The sequence below is a fragment of the Lithobates pipiens genome, unplaced genomic scaffold, assembly GCF_037356315.1.
Source record: "Lithobates pipiens isolate NorthernLeopardFrog02 unplaced genomic scaffold, aLitPip1_a1.2 Scaffold_8, whole genome shotgun sequence".
Lineage (NCBI taxonomy): Eukaryota > Metazoa > Chordata > Amphibia > Anura > Ranidae > Lithobates > Lithobates pipiens.
Window position 1 is genome coordinate 139,696,933 of NW_027507903.1, and position 20,486 is coordinate 139,717,418.

Below are 20,486 nucleotides of genomic sequence, written 5' to 3' on the forward strand. Positions count from 1 at the left end.
ACAGCTGGAGGTCCGCTAATTGCATATCCCTGCTCTACAGCTCAAGGAACCCATAGAAAACTCTGGAGGGACCCTGGTTGAGAACGGCTGGTTTAGACACTTACCCAGCAATTTTTTTTTATAAATAGTCCACTAATGTTTGTCAGAAGGATCATGTGTTTGTGAATTTTGGATTTGACGTGGCCTCCTGTGTTGGGTGTTCAGGTTTAAAAGCAACATTTTAAAACAATAGTCTAATGTGCGTGGAGCACAATTATTCTTCAGCATTGGTGGCAGAGAATCATTATGGTTTTATTAGCAGGCTCAGACACCCTCAGTTTGAATGCAAGCGTGGTCTATACAGTTTTGACTGAACAGTTTATTCTTTTTGTCTCCAAAACATTTATTACTATGTTGTTATTCATTTTTTTTAATGCTAAGTTATGTCGTTTCCAATTCTAAATACGTTCACGGGACCACATTAAACTGGATTATATTAGAGAGCTACAGTATCTATTTTCCTGCTGTATGAATTTCAGCAGAGCACAGTCTGTCCTCATGACATTCCTGACTCATGTTCTTTCCACATTATGTGTAAGCATGCTGTGTCTTGCAACACATGAATGAACTAAACATAAGTATATTGCAACACAACTACTTATCCCACTTGGTTATTCACCTGTGAAAAAATGGGTACGGTTCATATCTTATGTCAAACAGCAATCACATTTAATGAGAATCACACAGGAATGGGCAGAAATCAAACGGCGCTACTTTTGGAAACTCATTTCAAGCAGATTGCATGGTACTTCTGTACCATGCAATCCAGTGTGGGCAAACACAATGCGTTTGCGACCTGAGTTCGGGGTGTCATGACTTATTATTGACACACGCTGCAGATTACAACTGCATTGTGCTTTGAACATTGTGCAGAAAACATGCATGGTACGTGGGTTTCCCGCACCGTGTTCTGGTGTGAATAGGTCCTTAGGGTTCTCTTATCAGCACAATGTTCTAAAAATTCTCTAGAATATTAACAGTAACAAGAGCAAAGTACATATCTGTCATAATACTTTTGCTCGGCTATTTTTATCATTACTTTTCATACATTTTGCACATACTGTGCCATATTTGAACCTAAAAGAAACACAGTAGTTATTGGTTTTAACACAAGGGTGTTTAACCCTTGGCTGATAGCCCTCAGAGACTTCTGATGTGGCCCTCAACTTCAACCAGAGAAGCCCATGCCTATTTCGGCAACCCGTTGATTGCAATCTGACCTTGCCAATTTGCCATCCCAGAGCCTCAGAGTGCATTGAGCTGAATCTGGCAGCAGGCAGTCACAGAGGGAACAGGGGCCACATAGTTACATAGTTAGTCAGGTTGAAAAAAGACACAAGTCCATCCAGTTCAACCAAAAAACAAAAAGATAAAATAAAAAATATCGTACAATCCAATATACCCAATGAAGCTGATGCTTCCTCTAGCACTGGCTGCAGGATACCTATCTTCTCCATTTTCCTCCTGCAATCTCTGAAATCCGGTTTCTCCTCCCCTCCCTCCTGCCGGAATTCAGGCGCTAAGAGGAAAATGTTCATTATGTTGTTCAAAATAAAAAATTCTAATTTTGGACCCTTTCATTTCATTGTGGCCTGCAACCGGTTACCAAATCACGTAGGAGGCCCTCGTTTTTTAAAAGGTTGAGCACCCCTGTTTTAAAGTGGTAGTGAATGCAGTATTATTATTTTTACCTACGGGTAAGCTTATAATAAAGCTTAACTGTAGGTTAAATTAACATTTCCTAAACCTGCACTGTTTAGGAGATATTCTAGGGAGCAGCAGCCAGTGACATCATTGGCGCCTGCACTTTGAAGGAACGGCATACCCGTGCCTTTCCTTCAGAGCCTTGTGCTGCGACCATGACTCCTGCGCACATTTGCGGGAGTAATGTCATCACAGCTCGGCCATTCAAGTGGCCACATCCCGCGACCCCAGAATGAAGACTAGGTGAAGATGAAAGCCTCTGCAGCTCTGCTGGAGGGCTTTGTTTCAAGGCAAGTCTTTCATCATGTGCTAGTATGCAATGCATACTTGCACATTGTGCCTTTATCTTTCAGGTTTTTTTTTGTGCTTTTTTTACCTTTACCACTGCTTTAAAATATCTGTGCCTAATGATTTTAGGTGGATGAGGCCTTTTTCAGGTTCTTTATTTGAAATATGGCAACTTCACCCATAAACAGAAGTTCCTCTTTTCTTCCTACCCCTCCCTCATTTTTTGGGGGGGAAACTGGGTATTCAGTTTGACAGGCTCCTGATCCCATTTCCACTCCAACCACCTTTGCCCCTCCTCCTCCTCCCTCTCCCACAATCTTGTGGCTTCACAGCTAGATCCTCACTGCACATGCGTGAGCTTCAACTGCACTGCATCTGAATGGTCCTGCAGCCTGCTGGGACCTGTGACGTGTCCATACCCCTCAACTTTTTGGAGATGGGAATGAGAGACACCTATTAACAAAAATATGTGGGCACAGAACACACCCCCCTGTCACGCCCCCTTAACCTCCCTGGCGGTATGATTATTTCAGATTTTAGGTGCTGAAAGTGATACAATTATTTTGCATGGAAATTTGGCTTTTTATATTGTAGTCCTGTAATTCTTAGGAATAACTCACTTAAATCTGTCCAAACCAAAGTCTAGCAGACATCCCTGGTATGATAAAGTTTGAAAAATGAAATCATAAATTATAATATAATAAATAACTATAAATAATTATACCAAATAATAATATAACAATAATAAAAAATATTCAATAATGTAATCAAATCAAAAACACGGAAATTTGCTCAGTTGCAGAATTGTCACTGTCGTTACTTTTCAGTATTTGATGACGGATCTCCCCACAAATCACTATCCCTCAATTCTGCGAATGATTCCAATTTATTATCGCTGTTTTCTAGCTGGTCTAAAACCATTTTTGATGTAAAGGGACAGTTTTGGTTGCTATGGACAATCTCCAGTTTCCAGGCATAAAGAACAGTTTTTATAATATAAAACTGCATGCAGGACACTGGACAGAACACTATGGACAAAGGGGATGTGAAATAATTACATACAGCAATGTAATCTGTAAGATTACATTATACTGTATGTAATGTGTGTATTTCACTTTTTGAATTTGGCACCGTTCTCCGTCCCCGTGCGTCGCAACTGGATCCAGGGTACAAGGTAAGTAAGCTCTCCCTAGATTCAGCGAAACGGTCCCGAGTCTGGCTCGGGGGTTACCGCTAATGTATATATAATATATAATTTTCACCCCGAGCCAGACTCGGGAATACCGCCGGGGGGGTTAAAGGAGAATTATCCAAAAAAAATTGATTAGGTAAACCCACAAGTGCTTTTTTTTCACCACTACTATTCCTGGCTTTTCACATCTATAAATGCGGCAATTTATAAGCTGGATGCAAGATTTAACACTATAAAACACTTTTTGAAAGATAAATGGTGCATTTTATATATAACTTTATAGATCAGACCAAAATAAGGGACAAATGAGGAGGAATGAGGGATAGAGGGACATTGCTCCAAATCAAGGACAGTTGGGAGCTATGCTGATGGAATAGGAGGGAAGCTGGCGGGGAAGAAAACAACAAATACATTTGAGAATTTTAAAAATAATAGCATTTAAGAGAAAAAATAAAGTCTTGTGCAGTGGTTACATATGTTTTGCAATTTTAAGACTTTCATTTCAGGTTGACATTTGAATAGATGAAAAAAAAAAATGTTTGAACAAAAACAAATTCACTTTCTAATATTTATCCTGCCTGTAGATGGCAGTGTGGCACAAGGAAGAACGCAGTCTAATTAGCTACACATACCTTCTTTGTAGTGTGACACCAAAGGTTTCCTAAGTCATTGTAATGTCACTTGTAATTTACAAATGACACATCATTTCAATAATCTTGTGAATCTGAGAACATCCACAACGTGAATGTTGTAAAGGTTTACATTGCATTTTGGACTTATTTATAATGGGTTGCATGCCATTTGCCAATAACCTTCACTGCTGTCATGTGGTGAAACAGAGAGAGGAGATGCACAGCAAAGACAGGTTATTAAAAATTTTATTAGATGAGTAAAGCTGGACATACACTAGTAGATTTTTCTTGCCAAATTTGTTTATTGAATTTTAACAATTAGTATACATAAGTACATAAGGTGGCAGCAAAAGAAAATATCACATATATGGTAATAATATTGAGTTGTAGTTCCAACATAAACTAAAAGTAGTTTAACTAAAACAATTTTAGCGTGGATCTAACTACTCAAAAGATTACGTCATACATTTTGTAAGGGAGGATAAAACCAACTTAGACCAGGTTAATATAAAATGACCTCAGATAAAAAAAAAAAAAAAAAGGTCTTAATTATTATCAAGAGCATATTTTTAAAATAAAAATAAAAAAATTAATTATTTATTATATAATCTAAAATCTTATACTACATATTGGAACTATGTACAATTGGTATAATGATAACCAAGGAAATAGAAGTTCTGCTACCAGAACTATATAAAGAGTACATTGAAAGAGGAGAGAGAGAATAGGGGGAAAAAGTAACACTAGTAGATATTTAACCATTAACGCAAAAATACTGTCATTGGACAGTACTTCAAAAAACACTTGATTTTGGAGTGAATAGATTGTCCAAAAATTGAAAAATACATTCACTATTAGAACTTTGTTCATTTGAGAAATAAAATGGCATCCTGCACCTTCAAATTCTGATTTTACCCCACCTGCAATTTTAATCATTTATATATATATATATACATATTATAAATAATTTTTTCTTTTTTTTGCTAGAAAATTACTTGTAACCCCCAAACATTATATATATATATATATATATATATATATATATATATATATATATATATATATATATATACACACACACACACATATATATATATATATATATATATATATATATATATATAGTTGTTTTTTTTCTAACACCCTAGAGAATAAAATGTCAGTTGTTGCAATACTTTCTGTAACATTGTATTTGCACAGCGGTCTTACAAGCGCACTTTTTTTGGAAAAAATACACTTTTTTGAATGAAAAAATAAGTCAACAGTAAAGGTAGACCAATTTTTTTCATATTGTGAAAGATAAGGCAGAGTAAATTGATATCCAACATGTCATTCTTCAAAATTGCGCCCACTTGTGGAATGGCAACAAACTTTTTCCTCTTAAAAATCTTTATAGACAATGTTTAAATATTTCTACAGGTTACCAGTTTTGAGTTACAGAGGAGGTCTAGGGCTATCATTATTCTCTCACTCTAACGATCGTGGCCATACCTCACATGTGTGGTTTGAACACCATGTTCATATGTGGGCGCTAGTCACGCTTCTGTGCGCGAGCTCATCAAGACGGGACACTTTAAAAAAAATGTTTCTTATTTAACTTTTATTTCTCTTTCTTCATTGATGGACACAGCTCCAGTAATCTTGACCGTAGGGGTATTATGCCACCTTCAGGAGAGGGTTAGAGCATGTAATACATGTGAAAAACAACAGAACTTTACAGTTCCGCCCGGAGGGGGGCTGTGGTAATAACCCCTCAGCTTGCCTCCTGCAGCTCAGTTTTTTTCTGCCTAGTGAAGGAGGAGGACCTAAGCTCCTTGCTGGGACCATCGGTCCTGGGGATTTTTTTTCTGTTTTTGCCTTTTTGCACAAGATTTTAAGATCCTGTAATCTGCTTTCAACAGCCGGCTGGGTAACAGGCTGGATAATATAGATCCTTGTAGTCTCCCCAGCCTGGCCATCGAGCATGTACAGACCCTAGCTACGGGCTGGGTCGGCCTCGACATGCCCCTCAGGCTCCAGAGGCAGCCGGTGAGCGCAATGCTCCAGGGCACATATATGACTGGACTACAGATGTCTTTGTCACAGTGTGCCGTGGCCAGCAGCCACCCCGTACTGCTCGGGAGTGGGTCTGTGATGGGATGTCCCCAGCTCGTCCGGATGGTAAGTACAGCTCTTCCTACCTCGGTGGGACGGTGCAGCTGTGCATTCCCAGGGAGGTCGATTAGGGGGTCCCTATCCTCCCTGTCACTATTTTTACCTACCCCCGTGGGGGATGCTGCATGACTGGTCTGCTGAGTGGTGTGTGTACCTGAGCCAGGGGTCCTCCGGGGGCTCTGATCCTTGTCTGGGGGCTGCGCTGGCTGTCTGTGTTCCTGAGCTGTCTGTGATCTCTCTGCTGGTGTCTGTGGGCTCTGTATGTGCTGCGGCCATAGCGCTGTCTGCCGCCATTATCTGTGTTTATTTACTGTGTATAGTTACTTGTAGGCCATTTTCTGTGAGTCTCTGTGGAAAGCATGGTCAACGAAGTTCGGTGGCCATTTTCCCTGTGATTTTTCTCTATACAGGGCACCGGCGGCCATTTTTTGTAGTCTCAGTGTGGTTTTTCTCCTCAGCGCTGGTTCCTGTACCTCAGAACAGCGCGTTTTTTCATTCTGGACATGTGGGAGCTGCCACTGGACACAGGCACCTGTAACAGCATGGTGCAGCGCTCGGTCAGGGTGGTGAGTCCTACAGTGGGGGCCCCTCAGTCTGCAGCAGCTAGGAGGGTGTGATTGAGCACCTTGTCCTAAGTTCCCAAGGGTGGCAGACAGGGTGGGTCAGCATGACATCATAAACTGGTGTTTCTTCCCCAGACCTCCCTGCAATTGTGACCGGCTCGTCTGCAAACAGTGCAGTGCCTTTGGACGCTTTGGTGGCAGTCCTTGAAACGTTCATTGCCAGGGTGGCGGTGGTGTGCGGGCACAAACGTGGTAAAAAACGGCCCCTGCCCCCCAGTCCTCCGGGGAGAGTTCTGACTCAGACTCGGGCCCTGCAGTGACTGGTGGCCCTTACTCTGATTTGTCAGAGGACGCTGACTAGGACTAATCGGACAGTGAGGATAATTCCGCGTCTGGGTTCGCGCAAGAGAAAGCGCTAGTTGGAGCACTTATCACAGCTGTGCATGATACCCTGAAAATTCAGGATACAGCAGGATCCTCTGCTGAAGTAGCGGTCCCTTTTGGGTCCCGTAAGCCAGCCCGCACACCTAAGGTGTTTCTGTATATGACTTATTTCGATACGTTCATATACAAGGAATGGGGAAGCCCGCAACTGACCTTTTCTGTCCCAAAAAGAATGGCGATGCGTTACCCCTTTGAAGAGAGCCTTCTTAAGAAATGGTCGGCTCCCCCGGTCGTGGACCCCCCAGTATCCAGGTCAAATAAAGTAACCACGATCCCGGTAGAAGGGACTCCTGCATTTAAGGACCCTACCGACAGGAAGGCTGAGGCAGTGGCCCACTCCCTGTTTATGGTAGTCGGGTCAGCGATACGACCAGTACTGGCCACAGCATTAGTGGCGCAAGGCACATACTGAGTGGGCAAAACTATTGCACCATGAATTGGAGAAGCAGAAAACCTCTCCTGTCTGCGTGGAACTAGCAGACCAGTTAGTGCATGGCCTTAAGTACGTTTGTGACGCGGCCCTGGATGCGCTTCCCTTGCTCTCCAGGGCATCAGTTTCAGCAATGGTGCTGCGGCGCCTGATTTGGCTGAAATGCTGGTCTGCGGCCCACGCTCCTAAAAAAAGCCTTGACGGATCTACCCTTCCTTGGTGAGTGGCTATTTGGAGCCTCGCTGGATGACATTATTAAGAATGTCACAGGTGGGAAGAGCACCTTGCTCCCACAGTCCAGGAAGAATAAGGAGCCACGCCACAGGCAAAGGCCCTCGTTTTGAACTCAAAAGAGGCTTGTCCCGCCTGGAACTTCAGAAAAACGCTTGCAGTCCAACAGGGCGACTACTGAGGGACAGAAGCGTCCCTGGACTTGCAAGCCTAACAAGCTAGCGAGCAAAAGTGCTACTGCATGAAGGTTTGCCCCTGCTTGTCACTCGGGTGAGGGGGTCGCCTTTGGGAGTTTGCAGCCTGGTGGGCCTCTCGGCTGTCCGACCAATGGGTCTGTGAACTGATTTCATCGAGCTACAAGATAGAGTTCCTCTCTTGGCCACCAAACAGATTTTTCCCCTCCAGCATTCCCTTACTCCTGGCATTCCCTTACTCCGGGGCAGTAAGGGACCTGCTAAGCCACGGGGTGATAGTGCCTGTTCCAGAATCAGAAAGGTTTCAGGGGTTCTATTCCAATCTGTTTGTAGTCCCCAAAAAGGAAGGGGTACGTCCAATCTTGGAAATTAAAACCCTCAATTGCTTTGTGAAAGTACAGAGGTTCAGAATGGAATCAGTACGCCCAATTTCACACCAGAGTCTTGCAGAAGGAGATATTGAAAAAATGGGACAAATCTCCGTTATCACTGGATCGACGGATTCAGGTGAGCCAGTTAGTCAGGGGTTCTCTTCTCTGATGGCTGAGATCTCTGGCCCTTCGGGCTGGGAAGTCGTTCCTACCTCTTCATTGGACAGTGATCACAACGGATGCCAGCCTGAGCGGCTGGGGTGGAGTACTGGGAGTACAGTCGACCCAGAGCCTCTGGTCAAGGGAGGAATCCCAGTTGCCGATCAATGTGCTTGAACTTTGAGCGATCAAGCTATGCCTCTCCACATGATCGATGAGACTACGAGGACACCTGATCAGGATCCAGTCAGACAACGCCATAGCAGTGGCATATGTCAACCATCGAGGAGGAACAAGAAGCTCGACTGCAGCACGGGAGGTCGCTCACATCCTTCGGTGGGCAGAGCGGCACGTACCAGCCCTGTCAGTCATATACATCTTGGGAGTAGAAAACTGGCATGCGGACTATCTAAGTTGCCAGATGCTGGACCCAGGAGAATGGTCATTGCATCCGGAGGTGTTCAGGCTTCTTTGCCTGCGGTGGGGCACTCCAGATGTGGATTTTCTGGCCTCTCAGCTCAATCAAAAGGTGCAGAGGTTCATGTCCAGGACAAGAGATCCATGGTGGCTCCATGGGAGCAGTACCGGCTGATTTATGCCTTTCCTCCGCTCAAACTGTTATCATGTCTGCTCCGCTGAGTGGAGGCCGAGGGGATTCCGGTGATACTGATTGCCTCAGATTGGCCTCAGCGTTCTTTGTACGCCGACCTAGTACGCTTGGTGGCGGACGGTCCTTGGCGGTTACCGATGCAAGAAGACCTTCTGTCACAAGGCCCGATTCTCCAACCTGCTGTACCACTGTGCTTCAGAAACCGCCGTTTGAAAACATCAGGGAAATCCCTTTGTTAACACTCTCTCAGAAAGTGGTCTTCCTAGTGGCCATTACATCAGCCAGTATGGTTTTGTAACTGGCGGCCTTGTTTTGCAAGTTGCCCTATCTCGTTATACACAAGAATAAGGTGATGTTGCCTCCACAACCTTCCTTTCTACCGAAGGTGGTTTTGGCTTTTCACCTCAATGAAGACATTGGGGGTTATTTACTAAAGGAAAATCCAGTTTGCACTGAAAGTGCACTTTGAAGTGCAGTCGCTGTAGATCCGAGGGGGACATGCAAGGAAAATAAAAAACAGCATTTTAGCTTGCACATGATTGGATGATAAAATCAGCAGAGCTTCCGCTTATTTCAGATCTACCCCTTAGATTTAGAGCGACTGCACTTGAAAGTGCACTTTCAAGTGCACTTGCAGTGCAAAGTGGACTTGCCTTTCGTAAATAACCCCCATTGTGTTACCAACTCTGTGTCCTAAGCCGACACATACTAAGAAGGTGGCCCACCATTCCCTGGACATGGTTCTGGGCTCTAAGGGTATATCTGTCTGCCATGGCTCCCTTCCGGAACTCAGACTTTCTGTTTGTTTCAGTAGCTGGTCCGAAAAAAGGAATGGCGGTCTCGTCGTCCACCATTTCCAGGTGGATCAGACAGATCGTGGTCCAGGCTTACACCTTGAAGGGACAGGTGGCCCCCTTTCCTTTCACCAGGGCAATTGGGACCTCTTGGGCCTTCCGACATCAAGCGCCAGTAGCTCAAGTGTGTAAGGCAGCGACTTGGTCGTCCGTTCACACCTTTACAAAATTCTAGTAGATGTAAGCGCATCTTGTGATGCCTGCTTTAGCCGCAAAGTTTTGCAGGCGGCCGTGTAATGTTGCAATTTTACACAAGAGAAAATAGGATTTTTGTACTCACTGTAAAATCCTTCTCTCTGAAGCTCATTGACAGACACAGCACCCTCCCCTCCTATTGGTTTACGTTATACTGCTTGTTGACATACTGAGCTGCAGGAGGCAGGCTGAGGGATTATCACCACAGGGACCGCCCCCTGGGCGGAACTGTAAAGTTCTGGTGTTTTTCACATGTATTACATGTTCTGCCTAGTCCTCTCCTGAAGGTGGCGTAATAACCCTACAGTCAAGATTACTGGAGCTGTGTCTGTCAATGAACTTCAGAGAAAAGGATTTTTTTTTTTTTTTCAAATATAAATTTTATTTATTTAGATAGATACACCGGTGGAGAGTACCCCACAGAGAAAAGGATTTTACGGTGAGTACAAAAATCCTATTTTTTTATTTTAACACTGTCCTTTTAAAAAAAAAAAAAATTGGGTCACTTTTATTCCTATTACAAAGAATGTAAACATCCCTTGTAATAGATAAAAAGCATGGCAGGACCTCTTAAATATGAGATCTGGGGTCAAAAAGAACTCACATCTCATATTTACACTAAATTGCAATAAAAAAAAAAAGTCACTATAATAAAAAAAAAATGTCTTCTTTAAGAGCTATGGACAGAAGTGACGTTTGACGTCGCTTCTGCCCTGCCATGCCATGGACCCAAGCAGGGGTCATCTTCCCCTCAGTCAGCAGCCAGGCAGCCACAGGAGAGGACAGCAAGTCCAGTAAGCGGCAGAGACGACCAGAGCGCAGTGGGAGGGGGGTGGTCACCTCTCCTGCCACCGATAAAAGTGATCTTGCAGGGAATTCGGCGCAGAGACCACTTTTATCTTAAAGAGAAATGCATGGCGTTACCAAAAATACTGGGGTTATGGCAGCTAGCTGCTGCCATAACCTGGGTATTTAGTGTCAAAGTACTGAGGTACAGGTACCAAAATGTTTGATCTACAGTAAATTCTACTAGAATATGGTCAGCTTAATATGTGTAGATATTGCTACTAATGAGGAACCATATGTTAAACCCTTCCCTGCCAGTGTAATTAGTACAGTGTGTGAGGGGTTAGCTCAGCAGCGGGTGTGTGTGACCCCCTGAAACGCCATGAATCCGCGGCGGGTTCCCGCATCGCATGCCTCCCGGCGGCAGTTCACACTGCCCTATGCGAACTGCTGGGAGTGTCAGTGAAATGTTAATGACACCCCCAGATCAGTTCGCATATCGCAGTGCGATCTGCAAACTCGGATCGCATGGTGTGAACACCCATGCGATCCGATTCTGCTGCGAGCCAAAAAAAGGGTCCCGTGCGAATTTGCGGCGGGTGCGGCGGGTGCGACACGAATTCAGCCATACTATCTGTATGGCTGAACTCGAATCGCACAGAGATCGGATGTGATTTGCACTGCAGTGCGGTGCGAATCACATTTGTTCTCATAAACCGCTGCAATGTGAACCCAGTCTTAGTGACACTGGCGACGGGGGGTGATCACGGGGTTAAACCTTTATTGGGGGGGTTAGGGGGGCACATTAGAACTAAAGGGGGCTAACCCTAACTGCCCTAACAGTTATTACAGTCACAAATGACACCAATGCAAAAAAAAAAAAAAAAGCAATTGGTGTCACTGTGACTGGGGGGGGGCAGGGGTAATTGGGGGGTGATCGGGGGGTAAAGGGGGGGTGTGAGTGTGCCTGGCATGTTCTACTGTATGTGTGGTGTGTTGGTGCAACTCACCGAACCTCTCTCCCCGGTGCCGGAACGAAAAATACCGACACGGAGGAGAGAATACATCACTTCCTCTCCTGTGTTTACATTACAGGAGAGGAAATGATGTCACGGGACATTTTCATTCGTCGGGAGCGATCGCGAGGGGGTGGCCATGAATGAATGGCCGTCCCCTCGTCCGGGATCGCTCCCGAACGAATACCGACCGCCGCAGGCACCGGGCGGGGGCCCGATCGGGCCCCCGACCGGCGGGCAGGCAAGGACGTACATGTAAGCCCTTATGCCTGCCCGTGCCATTCTGTCGACGTACATCGTCGTGCGGCGGTCGGCAAGTGGTTAAAGGAGCGTGATCAGTCACCAGGTCAAAGTGCCTACCTAGCAGAGCCCACTTCACTGCTAAACATTCCTTCTCAATCGTGGCGTAATTTACCTCATGGGACTTCAACTTCCTGCTGAGGTAAATGACTGGGTGCTCTTCCCCGTTCCAGACCTGGGATAACACTGCTCCTAACCCAACGTCTGATGCATCAGTTTGTACAACAAAGTCCTTAGAGAAGTCTGGTGAGTACAACACTGGCTGGCTACATAAGGCTGTTTTTAAGGACTGAAATGCTTCTTCAGCCTTTGGGGACCATTTAACCATGACAGACTCTTTCCCTTTTGTCAGGTTGGTGAGGGGCACAGCCTGAGAAGCAAAATGGGGAATGAATCGTCGATAATAGCCAGCGATTCCCAGAAAGGCTCGTACCTGTTTCTTGCTGTTGGGACGTGGCCAACTCTGTATGGCCTCGACTTTATTGACTTGTGGTTTTATCACCCCCCTCCCAATAGTGTACCCAAGATATTTGGCCTCTTCCTGTCCAATGGTACACTTCTTTGGATTGGCCGTAAACCCAGCTTCCCGGATAGAGTCTAGGACTGCTTGTACTTTCGGCAAATGTGAGACCCAGTCTGTGCTATGGATAATCACATCATCCAGGTAAGCTGCAGCATATTTCTGATGGGGCCTCAGAATCTTATCCATTTTCCGCTGGAATGTTGCCGGTGCATTCTGTAACCCAAACGGCATTCTCTTATATTGGAATGCCCCATCTGGGGTTACAAACGCAGTTTTCTCCTTGGCCGACTCGGCCAGGGGAATTTGCCAATAGCCTTTGGTGAGATCAAGAGTTGTCATATATCGGGCTGTTCCCAGCCGGTCAATCAACTCATCTATACGCGGCATGGGGTAGGTGTCAAATTTTGTAACTTTATTTAATTGTCGAAAATCGTTACAAAACCGCCAGCTCCCATCAGGTTTGGGCACTAGTACGATAGGACTGGACCAGTCACTCTGGGACTCCTCTATCACACCCAATTCCAACATCCTTTGAACCTCCCCACGTATTGCCTCCCGTCGGGCCTCTGGTATTCTATAAGGTTTTAGTTTTACCCTTTCTCCTGGTGGGGTGATAATGTCATGCTCTACGCCAGATGTTTGTCCCGGAAGCTCAGAGAAAATCTCTTTGTTACGAAGTACAAACTCTTTAACCTCCTGTTGTTGGGGTTTCGATAAGGTGTCTGCTATTCCAACCTCAGGAACTAAGCAATCAGGCTGTACTTGTGACAAAGTCTCTGCGACTAGGGATTCCCTATCCCTCCAGGCTTTCAGCAGATTGACGTGATAGATCTGCTCCGGCTTTCGCCTTCCTGGCTGTCTAACCCTGTAGTTCACCTCACTAATTTTTTCAATTACTTCATATGGACCTTGCCATTTGGCCAGAAATTTGCTTTCAACCGTAGGGACTAGCACCAAGACCCTATCCCCCGGGGAAAAAGTACGGGTCTTGGCCCCACGGTTGTACACTCTCTGCTGTGCTAACTGCGCTTGGGTTAAATGTTCCTTTACAATTGGCATTACCTGTGCAATTCTATCTTGCATCAGGGCGACATGCTCAATCACGCTCCTGTGAGGAGAACTCTAATTTTCCCAAGTTTCGTTGGCGATATCCAGCAGCCCTCTTGGGTGTCTCCCATAGAGCAACTCGAAGGATGAGAAACCCGTAGAGGATTGGGGTACCTCCCTAATGGCAAACATTAAATAGGGTATTAGACAGTCCCAATTCTTTCCATCTCTATCCACCACCTTCTTTAACATTTGTTTAAGGGTTTTGTTGAATCTTTCAACCAACCCATCTGTTTGGGAGTGATACACAGATGTACGCAATTGCGTCACTTTGTACAACTTGCATAATTCTTTCATAACCCGGGACATAAAGGGTGTACCTTGGTCCGTAAGCAGTTCCTTACAAATACCCACATGGCTAAAAACAAGAGATAGCTCTTTGGCTATGGTTTTGGCCGAGGTATTTCGGAGAGGAATTGCTTCCGGATAACGGGTGGCATAGTCCAATATAACCAAAATGTACTGATGCCCCCTGGCGGACTTCATTATCGGACCTACCAAATCCATTGCGATCCTTTCAAAGGTGACCTCAATGATAGGAAGAGGTACCAGCGGGTTACGGAAATGTGGCATAGGTGCCGACTTCTGACACACAGGGCAGGAGGAACAATAATTTTCTATTTCCTTCATGACCCCAGGCCAATAGAATCTCTGCAATACCCTCTCTCTGGTTTTCTCTGTCCCCAGATGACCTCCCAGAATGTGCCCATGAGCCAATTCTAACACCAACTTCCTGTAAGGTTTGGGCACTACAAGTTGCTCAATGGTTTCTTCTGCCCTTTGAGCCACTCGATACAGCAGGTCCCTTTCCATAGTGAAGTAAGGATAAGTGCAAGTCTTATCTGGGTTCACTAACTCGCCATCTATTTTCACCACATTTTCCCGTGCCTTTATTAGGGTGGGGTCTTTTAACTGTTCTGTGGCAAAATTTTCCCTGTGAACCTCAAGATCCGAAAACTCCACAGACTGCATGTTTTCATCTGAGGATGTTGGCTCCTCCCCAGTTTCTCGAGTTTCCCCCGCCAATACCGACAAGGGAAATTCAGGAGAGTCCTCACCACTCCCAGAGGAATTCTGGTCATCTTCCTGGTTTATAGGGGCACCAGTGGGGGGCTCAGGACAATCCCAGAGTTCCCAGAATTTTGGAAAATCCCTTCCCACAATAGCATCATGTGGTAAGTGAGACACTAACCCCACCTGATGAGAGAGGTTACCTTTGGGGGTCTCAAAAAACACTGAAGTTACAGGATACTCTCGGGTGTCCCCATGCACACAAATAACAGCCCGCTGTTCTTCCCAGAGACCTCTGTAGTAACTAATTCAGCTTTTATCAATGTTACCAGGCTACCTGAATCCAGCAACACATCAACATTTCTACCATTAATACACATTTTACATAAATGTTTCTCAGGTCCCCGAATGGCAGTGCATGCAACTGTCGCAAACAGCGACTGACGTCTCTCCCTTATAAAGTCACATTGCATAGGCTCATCCACAACGGGGCAATTGGCTGCAATATGTCCCTCTTGCCGGCAGCGGTAGCAAATAATCTTTTTCGCTGTCTCTTGCAGCATGGGCTTCCTGGGCTGCTCCCGCCAGACCTTAGGTAGAACTCCCACCCTCTCACTCTCTCCACCCTCACCCCTTGGAGTCATCTTACCCGCCACTGGGAATGATCTGGTCTTAGGGTGGAAAGTCCGTGAGTCCCTGGAAGAGGTGGTCAGGTTCTCTGTAGCCAAGTACCTCTCAACCAGATCCACAAGTTTATCTGCATTTTCTGGGTCTCCATGGCTTACCCATTTTTGGATGGCAGTAGGAAGAGCTCTCAGGAAACGATCCATAACAACAAGTTCCACAATGTTTGGTGCGGTCAAAGTCTCTGGCTGCAGCCACTTCCTGCTCAGGTGAATGAGATCATACATTTGAGACCTGGGGGGTTTTCCAACCTGAAAAGTCCAATTATGCACACGCTGAGCCCGGACGGCCAGGGTGACACCCAGCCGTGCCAATATTTCTGTTTTTAGCACCACATAGTCTTTTGCTTGGTCAGGCTCTAGGTCATAATAAGCTTTCTGCGATTCCCCAGTTAACAGAGGGGCCACCAGTCCAGCCCATTGCTCCTTAGGCCACTTTTCCCTTTCAGCAGTCCTTTCAAATGTGGTCAAAAACACCTCCGGATCATCCTCTCCAGTCATTTTTGTCAATAAACGGCTCACACCAAAGGATGCGGTATTATTGTAACCACTTGCCTCATTGGTCTGCGGACGTTGCTGTATTAATGTCTCTATTTTCTGTTGAAAATTCTGCTCTTGCTTCTGCAACAGGTCTATGAAGCGGGCTTCAGATTGCTGCTGGGCTTGTTGCTGAGCTTCCAGACTCTGCAGGTGAGCTTTCTGCTGAGCTGCAAGGCTCTTTTGTAAAGCCGCATTTGTTTGCTGCTGATTTGCATTTGCTAGAGCCAGCTGTCTCAGTATCTCCTCCATGCTGGCCTTTAAAAAAAAATGAAAAAAAACTGCCAAAATTCTCCACCAACTGTGAGGGGTTAGCTCGGCAGCGGGTGTGTGTGACCCCCTGGATGGGTTCACAACACAAAATCAGGCACAGCAGACAGCGTTGTAGGTGCAAAAAACAAAAGATGCGGTTTATTTATGCTACATGCAGTGATACATATAACAGCCAAACAAAAATAAAACATGAAAATAAATCCTGGTCAGCTTGACCTCTAACTACACGCTTAGATTCCCTGTCTAACAACTGAGTGCAGCCTTGTGCTGCACCAGTCCCTCTCTCTGTTGTAGAGGTTTGCCACACAGGCGTTAACTCACCGCACAGAACAGATATCACACTCCCCAGTCTATACAACACAAAACTGGTTCCAGGATGGAGCATCTCCCTAAGCATGCTGGGGTTTTTTGTAGAGGTCTTAATGAGCCCACTTACTTCAGCTGGGCTCATTAACTCTTCCCCTCTAATTGTAAAGGTCCGCATAAAGCCTGAATCTAGGGCACACATATTTCCCATCCTGGATACAACCAGGTGACTTTACCTGCGTGCTGCCACAAGTGACAGTGCATAATTTTTTTGTCGATGGTCCCCAAGAAGTGTCAGTTAGGTGTCTGATTTGTCCGCCGCAATATCGCAGTCCTGCTATTAATCGCTGATAGCTGGCATTACTAGTAAAAAAAAAATCAAAAAAAAATCTCATGGTTTGTAGATGCTATAACTTATGTGTAAACCAATCAATATTATTATTATTGGGATCATTATTGGGATTTTTTTACCAAAAATATGTAGCAGAAAACATTTGCCTAAATAGATTTTTTAATTTTTTTTATTGGGCATGTTTTATAGCACAAAGTAAAACTTTTTTTTTGTTTTAAAAATTGTCGTTTTTTTTTGCACCCCCCTTCCCCAAAGCACCCACCCCCCATTTTGAGGGAATGCGACCTGGTACGGCTGGGGGGGGGGGGGATGGGCGCTCGCTCGTCCCCACCCCCTTTCCTGACCGGCCGACTGCGTGCTCGGATAAGGGTCTGGTATGGATTTTGGGGGGACCCCCATGCCGTTTTTTTGGCGTAGGGGGTTCCCCTTAAAATCCATACCAGACCTAAGGGCCTGGTATGCCCTTGGAGGGGCATTCCCTCTTGCTGCAATAGGAAAATGTGTTTTTCAGCCTATTGCAGCCAGCGCGAGATGTAAAGTACCTTGTTGCCAAGAACTATCGTGCTGGAAACATTCTCGGGGGCAGGTGCTGTAACTGCCCTTATGTCATATTTGGTCCATCGGACCAGCATACAGACGAACGGGTTTCCTGCTAGGAACTGGGTCCAGCGGAGTTCCAGCGGGAAAACTTAAAACATGTTCTATTTCTAAAGTCCGTTGGATTTTTGGTAAGCAAAGGTCCGATGGAGCCCACACACGATCGAATTGTCCGACAGATACGTTCCGTCGGGCCTTTGCTGTCAAAAAGTCTGGTCGCGTGTATGTGCCATAAGGCATGAACTCTTAAAATAAACAGGTGGCTACGGCCCCTTCTTTTTGGCTATAAATGACAAGACACAGCCTTGGGCACATTTCTTTTTTGTACATGGAGTTCCAGTGACATCCAGCTCTAGAAAATACGCTGAACAAAGTATATTGTAGATGTTTTCACAGCCTAGAGCGTTCAGGTAATTTTAGCCCAAGCCTGGAGAACAGGTGGTAATTGGAATGAAAGGAAAGAACACAAGTCTTAAAGTATGAATGTGTATAAAGCATGACATCAGCCAAGGCACGTAATACATCAGATAATGTCTTTAGCATCTGCCGCATGAAAAAGATATGTACACTGCATCTTTGCATGTCCTAGATGAATGTCTCTTATGTGTTTATTCATAAATTAATTCATCGTCCTTACATTTTATTCTAGGTACAGCCTTAATTTTATATTGAACCCGGTTGGCTTATTACTTTGTCTTTTAGCATGGAATATTAGTAATGTTGTAAATTGTATGGAATACAAGTAGGCTGTAAAATAATTTGACCTAATATTGATCCTTTGATAATTTTTTTTGTAGACATTTTTGTACTACATTTTGAAACTAATAAGACAGCACTTGCTCAAGATAGGGATTAATGCAGATCTGTGCACAGCTAGGCATTAAAAACACTGAATGCCCCCATTACCATACGTAACAGGCAGGCCCGGACTGGCCACAGGGCACACCGGGCATTTGCCCGGTGGGCCGTGGACCGCCGGGGCGCATGTCACTGCAAAGCTGGTCCTGCCAATGTGCCATAAGCTCCGCGGCCGGCTCCGCGGCCGACTCCGCAGCCGGCTCCGACTTTCTGCCAGAGACTGGTCGCGGGCTGCGGGCTGGGCTGCGGGCTGGACTGCTCCTTGTGCCAGCGCCGCTCACCACAGCCATCTCCTCGGCCACCTCCGCGCCATCCAGCCAGCCTTTCACCTTAGGAGGAAGTGAAGAAGAGGTCATGTGACCGAAGGGGGAGGAGTTGGAGGAGACCTCATCTGCTTAGTGTCGTAAAAGGACCTGCAACTAGAAAGGTAAGTGACACTATTGCCTGCCTGAACACCCATGCGCTCCGATTCTGCTGCGGACCAAAAAAATGGTCCTGTGCGAGTTTGGGGCGGGTGCGATGCAAATTCAGCCATACTATCTGTATGGCTGAACTCGCATCGCACAGAGATCGGATGTGATTTGCACTGCAGTGCGGTGCGAATCACATCCGGTTCTCGTAGCCGCAGCAGTGCGAACCCAGCCTAAAACTGATCTTAATAAAAAATAAAAGTGGTCAGTCTCTCTTAGAGATCCCTTTCACACTGGTCATCTCCTGCAATAGATCCACAGTCTCTGGTCATCTCCTGTAATAGATCCGCAGTCTCTGGTCATCTCCTGTAATAGATCGGCAGTCTCTGGTCATCTCTTGTATTAGATCTGTAGTCTCTGGTCATCTCCTGTATTAGATCCGCAGTCTCTGGTCATCTCCTGTAATAGATTTGCAGTCTCTGGTCATCTCCTGTAATAGATCCGCAGTCTCTGGTCATCTCTTGTATTAGATCTGCAGTCTCTGGTCATCTCCTGTATTAGATCCGCAGTCTCTGGTCATCTCCTGTATTAGATCCGCAGTCTCTGGTCATCTCCTGTATTAGATCTGCAGTCTCTGGTCATCTCCTGTAATAGATCCGCAGTCTCTGGTCATCTCCTGAAATAGATCCGCAGTCTCTGGTCATCTCCTGTAATAGATCCGCAGTCTCTGGTCATCTCTTGTATTAGATCCGTAGTCTCTGGTCATCTCCTGTATTAGATCCGCAGTCTCTGGTCATCTCCTGTAATAGATTTGCAGTCTCTGGTCATCTCCTGTAATAGATCCGCAGTCTCTGGTCATCTCCTGTATTAGATCCGTAGTCTCTGGTCATCTCCTGTAATAGATCCGCAGTCTCTGGTCATCTCCTGTATTAGATTTGCAGTCTCTGGTCATCTCCTGTATTAGATCCGCAGTCTCTGGTCATCTCCTGTATTAAATCCGCAGTCTCTGGTCATCTCCTGTATTAGATCCGCAGTCTCTGGTCATCTCCTGTAATAGATCCGCAGTCTCTGGTCATCTCTTGTATTAGATTTGCAGTCTCTGGTCATCTCCTGTAATAGATCCGCAGTCTCTGGTCATCTCCTGTATTAAATCCGCAGTCTCTGGTCATCTCCTGTATTAAATCCGCAGTCTCTGGTCATCTCCTGTAATAGATCCGCAGTCTCTGGTCATCTCCTGTATTAGATCCGCAGTCTCTGGTCATCTCCGGTAATAGATCCGCAGTCTCTGGTCATCTCCTGTAATAGATCCGCAGTCTCTGGTCATCTCTTGTATTAGATCTGTAGTCTCTGGTCATCTGCTGTATTAGATCCGCAGTCTCTGGTCATCTCCTGTAATAGATCCGCAGTCTCTGGTCATCTCTTGTATTAGATTTGCAGTCTCTGGTCATCTCCTGTAATAGATCTGCAGTCTCTGGTCATCTCTTGTATTAGATCTGTAGTCTCTGGTCATCTCTTGTATTAGATCTGTAGTCTCTGGTCATCTCCTGTATTAGATCCGCAGTCTCTGGTCATCACCTGTATTAGATCCGCAGTCTCTGGTCATCTCCTGTATTAGATCCGCAGTTTCTGGTCATCTCCTGTCGTACTTTTCTCAGTGAGCAGTAATA